The following is a 7,210-nucleotide window of genomic DNA, read 5'->3' as shown; positions in this document are numbered from 1 at the left end:
TGTGCCCAGTACCGTGGCAGCGCAGACACAGCGGAGCTCTGCCCGGTACAACCACGAGAGCTAGCTCACCGCCAACCCTGACTTCGTGAGGGAGGTCTTCCAGCTTCACGCCAGGATTCATTTTAAATGAAACCAAGCGTGTCGTGGACCCCTTGCTGGCGACACCCTGGACGCGCCACCGCTCCTTGGTGACTTCGCTCACCTTGCCGTACGGAGCAAAGGCTACCCACACGTCTTCGTCGGGCACGTTGTGCAGCAGCCAGTGCAGCTTGACGTGGACGTCCTGGTTTGCCAGGTTGATGACGAGACAGCAGCTGTCCTTGACTTTCAGTTCGCCGGCAGAAAGAATTTTCGTCACCGCCTCAGCACTCGCGAAAGTAACAGCCCATACATGGCTCATGCGATACGCCCCCAAGGCGATAACCTCGGGGAGCAGCATCAGCTGAGCCAGCGCATCCCTGAAATCTTCGACCCGGTAAGGACGGGCCCGCACGTCAGCGTGCAAAAAAAAAAACTGTGTTTAACACAACACGTCCTGTAGGAAGGGTAGGGAGAATCACCTTGTTGTAATTGTTTGGTTTGTGCTGACCAGCGAAGGCAGCCGCACGCCCCCCTATTGGCCTGAGTTCCTATCGTTCATGCTTCTCTCCCTCTTCTGTAACCCTCTCAGTACGAGAGGGTATATAATCGCGGTTCTGGGCAATAAACGTTGTTGTTCACTGCCGACCATTGTTCGAGATGCTGCGCGGTTCGCGCTGACTTTACTACAGTGGCGACGAGTGCGGAAACTACCCATGCGGTAAAAGTTGAAGCCGACAGCCTGTCGCAACTTGAAGCACCGACGAGAACTATGACCAGCCTGCAGCTCCCGACCTTCGACGACACGTCAGATAAGTGGAAAGCGTACCTTATAAGGGCAGAAGCATATTTTGAAGCCAATGCTATTACTGACTCAAAGCAGCAGCGAGCCTTGCTTGTGGCAGCACTCAGCACGCAGACGGTGCAAGTGTTAGCGGGACGGATTGCACCCCGGACACCGAATTCCCTCACCTATGATGAAGCAGTCGCAGCTTTAAACAGCTACTACGACCCGAAGCGTCACGAGATAGCGGAGAGCTATAAATTTTTCAACCGTTGCCAGCAAGAGGGTGAGGCAGTGCGCGCATTTCTGGTCGAAATACGGCGCATAGCAGACGGCTGCAACTTTGGGAGTGCGCTAGACCGAATGCTGCGGGATAGAATTGTTTGCGGTGTACGCTCAACTAACCTACGCAAGCAGTTACTGGCGAAGAAAGACTTGACGCTGGAGGAGGCCGAAGCGCTGGCAATAGCAGCAGAAACAGCCGAGAACGATGCAAACGATATCAGTGGAGCACCACCAACGGTGCTAAGAATGCAAGCCAGTCATCGCTCTTCGTCGCGAGATACCAGCGGGGCAGCGCAAGAGTGCGGACGATGTGGAAGCACGAAGCACGATGATAACGCCTGCCGCTGGGCTAACGCACGGTGTTTCCGCTGCAGGCAACGTGGTCATTTGGCGAAGAAATGCTACAGGGCGAGAACAGATGAAAATGCTGCTAGGCGAACCGCGAGTGTCAAGACACTGACAGTTGAAACCGCGTCTAGAAACGAGAACAAGGATGAGGCACACATCTGGACGCTAATTTCTGGTAGGAAAAACGGCCTGGAACCACCGTTACGCCGCACATTTCGGTGGGGGGAAATAGATCTAGACATGGAAGTGGACACAGGATCCCCGGTGTGCGTCATATCACGGAACGTTTACGACCGACACAGAGCGCAGTGGCCACGCTTGAAATCGCCGCATGTGAAGTTGTCATGTTACGCGGGACGACTGCCGGTGCTTGGCGAACTTGAACTTCCGGTGCAATTCAAGAACGTGTCTGTAACCTGTCCACTCGTGGTGCTTGACTGTTCAGGACCGAGTCTATGCGGCCGCGATCTGATTGCGGCACTTGGCAAGACGGGTGTTACGATGGAAGAACTCACTGCGCCGGATTCGACAACAGGAAACACGCCGAGTGACCACATGGTGAACAGACTGCTCGCTGAGTATAAGGATGTTTTTTTCGATAGACCAGGGGCTCATCAAGGGACCGCCAGCCAGCCTAAAACTAAAGGAAACGGCGACACCGAAATTCTGTAAGGCCAGATCACTTCCTTACGCTTTCCGTGATAAGGTCTCTCGTGAAATTGATCGGTTATTGTCCCTTGGTGTCTTATCTCCTGTGCAACGTTCAGAATGGGCTACGCCCATCGTAGTTGTCTTGAAGAAAGATGGCACCGTAAGAATATGCGGAGACTTCAAAGTCACGCTTAACCCTGCCTGTGATATCGAGCATTACCCTCTTCCAGTGATCGAGGACATGTTCGCAAACTTAAATGGAGGTGAATACTTTAGCACCTTGGATTTGAAGGACGCGTACAACCAAGTGCCCCTTGACGAAGCGTCACGCGGACTTTGTATCATTAACACACATCGCGGACTTTTTCGTTACAACAGACTCCCGTTTGGTATAGCTTCTGCCCCAGCTATATTTCAAAGGAAGATGGACGCTGTACTCGGCGGGCTACCAGGCGTCCAAGCTTACCGTGACGACGTGTTAGAGTCAGAAGGCAAAGGGGACAAGGAAGCGCGGCTCAAGAAAGTGTTGGAACGATTCCGAGAGCATGGTGTCAAGCTTAGGGCCGACAAATGCAAGTTCCGGCAGCCTTCAGTGACTTACCTCGGGCATCGTATCGATCGGCAAGGCCTACACCCTATGGAAAAGAACGTAGACGCCATCATGCAAGCCCCGCGCCCGAGTAACGTGAGCGAGCTACGTTCGTTCCTTGGTATGCTCACGTACTACGCACGGTTTCTGCCGAATATGTCGACTGTGCTCAGCCCGTTATATCGGCTCATGGAAAAAGGAAGCCGTTGGGAGTGGCTACAGCCGCAGCAGTTGGCGTTCGAGCGAGCTAAACAAAGCCTCAAAAATGCACAAATTCTCGTGCATTTTGATCCTAACAAGGAGCTGAAACTAGAGTGTGACGCATCTCCGTATGGTGTGGGCGCAGTGCTGTTTCATTCGATAGGAAATGAGCACAGGCCAATTGGGTTCCGTTCCAGAACACTTACAAAAGCAGAACAAAACTACTCGCAGCTGGAGCGAGAAGCACTAGCCCTCATCTTTGGCGTTTCTCGCTTTCGTGACTATCTTCTAGGTCGGCAGTTTACCCTGGTGACCGACCATCAACCACTGCTGGGACTGCTCAGACCTGACCGCCAGACGCCACCGATGGCTGCCGCGCGAATTCAACGGTGGGCGCTATTCTTGGGTGGCTACCAGTACAAGCTACAGTACGTGCCAGGGAAACAGCTGCTGACAGCAGATGCCCTCAGCAGGCTACCAGCGCCGACTATGGAACCGGGGACCGATGGTGAACCGCCGGAATATGTCCTTTCATTGGAATCCCTGGAAGAAGGTATAGTGACGACGCACGAATTGCAGGAGCTGACGGCCAAGGACCCGATGTTAGCCAGTGTCACGCACTTCATTTTGCATGGATGGCCTCAAACCACTAAAGGAATGGCGCCAGACTTGTTGCCGTTTTTTGATCGTAAGCTGGAGCTATCGTTGGCTCACCGTCTGATCTACTGGGGCAACAGAGTGGTGATACCGCGGAAAGCGCGGGAACGGATGCTGCAGCTGCTACATGAAACGCATCAGGGCTCCTCGTCAATGAAATCAGTCGCGCGGTCATTATTTTGGTGCCCAGGCCTGGACAGGGACATTCAAAACTTGTCTGCGCAGTGCCGCAACTGCGTGCAAAGCCTGCCAATGCCTACGGCAGCCCCACCAGTGAGTTGGCCAAAGACAGCGGTCCGGTGGTCTCGTATACACATCGATTTTGCAGGCCCGTTAGCAGGCAAGATGATACTAATAGTGGTTGATGCCCACACGAAGTGGATTGAAGCAGTACCCTTGCAGCACGCAAATACAGCTAGTACAATCCGATGCTTAAGGAGCATGTTTTGCCGGTTTGGCGTGCCACGCACAATCGTGTCCGATAATGGCACACAATTCACAAGTCAAGAATTCGCCACTTTCATATCGAAAAACAATATCGTGCACCTGCGCACTGCGCCTTTCCATCCCCAATCTAACGGAGCAGCAGAAAGAGCGGTTCGGACCGTGAAGGACGGGTTGCGGAAAATGGGAGACGGACAGCTGGAAGATAACCTCATGCGGTTGTTATTCAATTACAGGCGGACCGCCCAAAGAGAAGGAAGGTCACCTTCCGAGATGCTTCTCGGCTATCAGCTGCGTTCCCGACTAGACGCATGTCTCCCACCCAGAGCTGTGGACTCGTCGTCGGACGCTCACGACTGGACCATCTCGCCAGGCAGCAGCGCATACGTGCGAAATTACGGCACCGGCAAAAGATGGGTGCCTGGGAGGGTACAGACCACTTCGGGGGCGAGAATGGTAACAGTGAACACGCCAACCGGAGCAGTGCAGCGCCACGTCGACCAAGTCCGCCGTCGTCAAGAGTTTACGCCAGGGACTGCGTCTGTAGAGGCCACTGCAAGAGCGCAGTTAGAAGGCGGTCCTGACCAGGTGACCAGTGCGGATCTCTCACCTGTGCATACGCCCAGTACCACTGGGTCGGAACAAGAACAAAGCCCTCAGCCGCTAGCAGCCGACCAGAGTGAAGTACCATCTCCAGCAATCACGGAGCGTCCAGTGGTTCCGGCGGGATTGACTGACCCCCTGCAGCCCACGCTCAGACGATCGACCAGAATAAGAAAACCGGTACAGCGGTTTCACTTTTAAGGGAGGAGAAATGTTGTAATTGTTTGGTTTGTGCTGACCAGCGAAGGCAGCCGCACGCCCCCCTATTGGCCTGAGTTCCTATCGTTCATGCTTCTCTCCCTCTTCTGTAACCCTCTCAGTACGAGAGGGTATATAATCGCGGTTCTGGGCAATAAACGTTGTTGTTCACTGCCGACCATTGTTCGAGATGCTGCGCGGTTCGCGCTGACTTTACTACACACCTGTTATTCTTCATCCGAGGCAAAAGCCCTGTTTCCGCGGCCAGACATGGCCGCTGTAGCTGCTCCAACGGAGCCCGTCATCGCACGTCCGTCACGCTCGGTGGCCGGAAATCGAATCCTGCGCCACAGGCCCGCAAGCAAGCCTCACTGCTTTGGTGCTGACCACAACCGTCAACAAAGCAATGGCTGTGAAACGGCCTCACCAAAGACAGATACATAACAATTGCCCCTGCACATTGGCAGATATTGTTGAAAATATACCACGTGCGAGTGTTGAGAGGAACCAGCGAGGATGCGTCCGAGACTTCAACGCGGAGGCTGCTTTGCATGACATCTCTATGAGTCAGAAGCGATGGCTGAGGCAAAAGGAAGAAAGGAACATAAAAGAGCGAGCCTGCCAGGAGTCGAACCTGGAATCGTCTGATCCGTAGTTAGACGCTTTATCCATTGCGCCACAGGCTTTTTTTTTCTTTATTGCCTGTTCTGCGACCAGCAACAATACATGTTTACACATACGCAAATGAAATAATTTTAAAGGTGCTTGCCGCTCTTTGGCATGCGCCGGTGTTTAACAGCGCTTCAAATTGACAAGACCGTCTAACACCGGCAGCCAGACTGGCTGCTCACTGCTTGCCTTACACACTTCGCGTATGAAAGCAACACTTTCAATGAAGTACTCTCTAGCAGGCCTTGGGTTCAGATCGGCATGATGCACAGCCATCCTGGCGCCATATGCTAAGGAGGCATAGGGCCATAATCATATCATGTGGCACCCCTCCTTAATTAGCGGTGAGGATAAAGCGGACGTCATACGGCGTGATTGGCAAGTCCTTTTTTATGGTGCGTTGCAGTATGTCCCATAAAAAACCGCGTCTGAACGGTGAAGAAATATATGGTCAATAGTCTCAGGTCTTCTACAGTGCAAACAGTTTACAGTCCACGGGACGAAGAGGCCCTTTTTTTCAAGTCACGGCTTGACCGGGAGCGTAGCAGTGTGTACTTGAAAAAAGACGCTTTTCACAGACGGCCTAAGTGGCATCCGCTTTACCCTCTTCAAAACATCTTTACCACCTCCATATGGATACAATGAACGATACAGTGGCACTGGCATACACCCATAAACGATATTTTTGTACAGTTCCTTCCGCGTGACATTGCTCAAGTACTGTACCGAAAAGCGTGCCTGAAGGAAGCGGGAAGACAAAACGACCTCCCGTAAAAATCCGCGCACACTTGGCCCGGTGGCCAGAGTAAATGAGACAACCAAAAACGGCAAATGATCACGCAGTCTGGTTTGAATTACTGTCTGAAAAATCCATCAGTTTGGTCTCGCACAAACAGAAACCTGGAAACCACTTGCTTCAAACACAGGTGGGCTAATCCCAGCCTTCCACTCTTCACTGCGCGAAACAGATTGGTGCGACTCGTGCGCTCCCATGTTGAACGCCATATATACACAGCAAACACTCGGTGCAGTTTTTGTATGCTACCTCTCGACGCACACATGACTTGCAGAACATACCAAATCTTTGCTACAAGAAATAGATTGCAGACAGTTGATCTCGCAAATATAGAGAGGTCCCGCGCTCCGAACTTCGCTGTTTTTTCCATAATGCGTTCCGCCTCGTGCTTCCAGTATTCTACGGTGTCTTTATAGTGCTACAGAGGCACTCCGAGATGCTTCGTTGGCGAGAGCGACCATTGCATATTTTCAAACACAGCTGGCATGAGGCCCCATTCACTGTGCCAGATACCGACTGATTTGCTCCAATCGATACTACTCCCCGTCATCTTGCACAAATTGGTTGCCACATTTACTGCGTTGTTGGCACTGGGTTTGTCGGCGCAGAAAATCACAATGTCATCCGCGCATGACAAAAGCTTAACTTCGCTTGAAGAAAAACTAACACCGGTAATAGCCTTGTTCGTTATAATGCTTAAACAGAATGGCTTGAGAAACAAAGCGAATAATAAAGGTGACAAGAGGAACCCTTGCCTAACATACGATTTCACTTGGATTGAAGTCGTTGTCTTATTTATTATAATTCTGGTAAAATTATAAGCGTAACATAGCTGTATCCTCTCTAAAAGTACCTTGCCGACGTTGTCGTGTTTGGTTTGGTTTATGGTTTATGGGGGTTTAACGTC

The 7,210-nt window shown here is 52.0% G+C and overlaps 1 pseudogene; it reads left to right on the top strand.

Annotated features, from left to right (window-relative positions):
• Positions 1 to 577: 577 nt before the first annotated feature.
• Positions 578 to 3,753, top strand: LOC144115813 (uncharacterized; annotated as a pseudogene).
• The last annotated feature ends 3,457 nt before the right edge of the window (positions 3,754 to 7,210 follow it).

The sequence above is a fragment of the Amblyomma americanum genome, chromosome 1 (assembly GCF_052857255.1).
Source record: "Amblyomma americanum isolate KBUSLIRL-KWMA chromosome 1, ASM5285725v1, whole genome shotgun sequence".
Classification (NCBI taxonomy): domain Eukaryota; kingdom Metazoa; phylum Arthropoda; class Arachnida; order Ixodida; family Ixodidae; genus Amblyomma; species Amblyomma americanum.
Note: the sequence above shows the minus strand (reverse complement) of the source record. Positions and strands in the feature narration are given on the sequence as shown.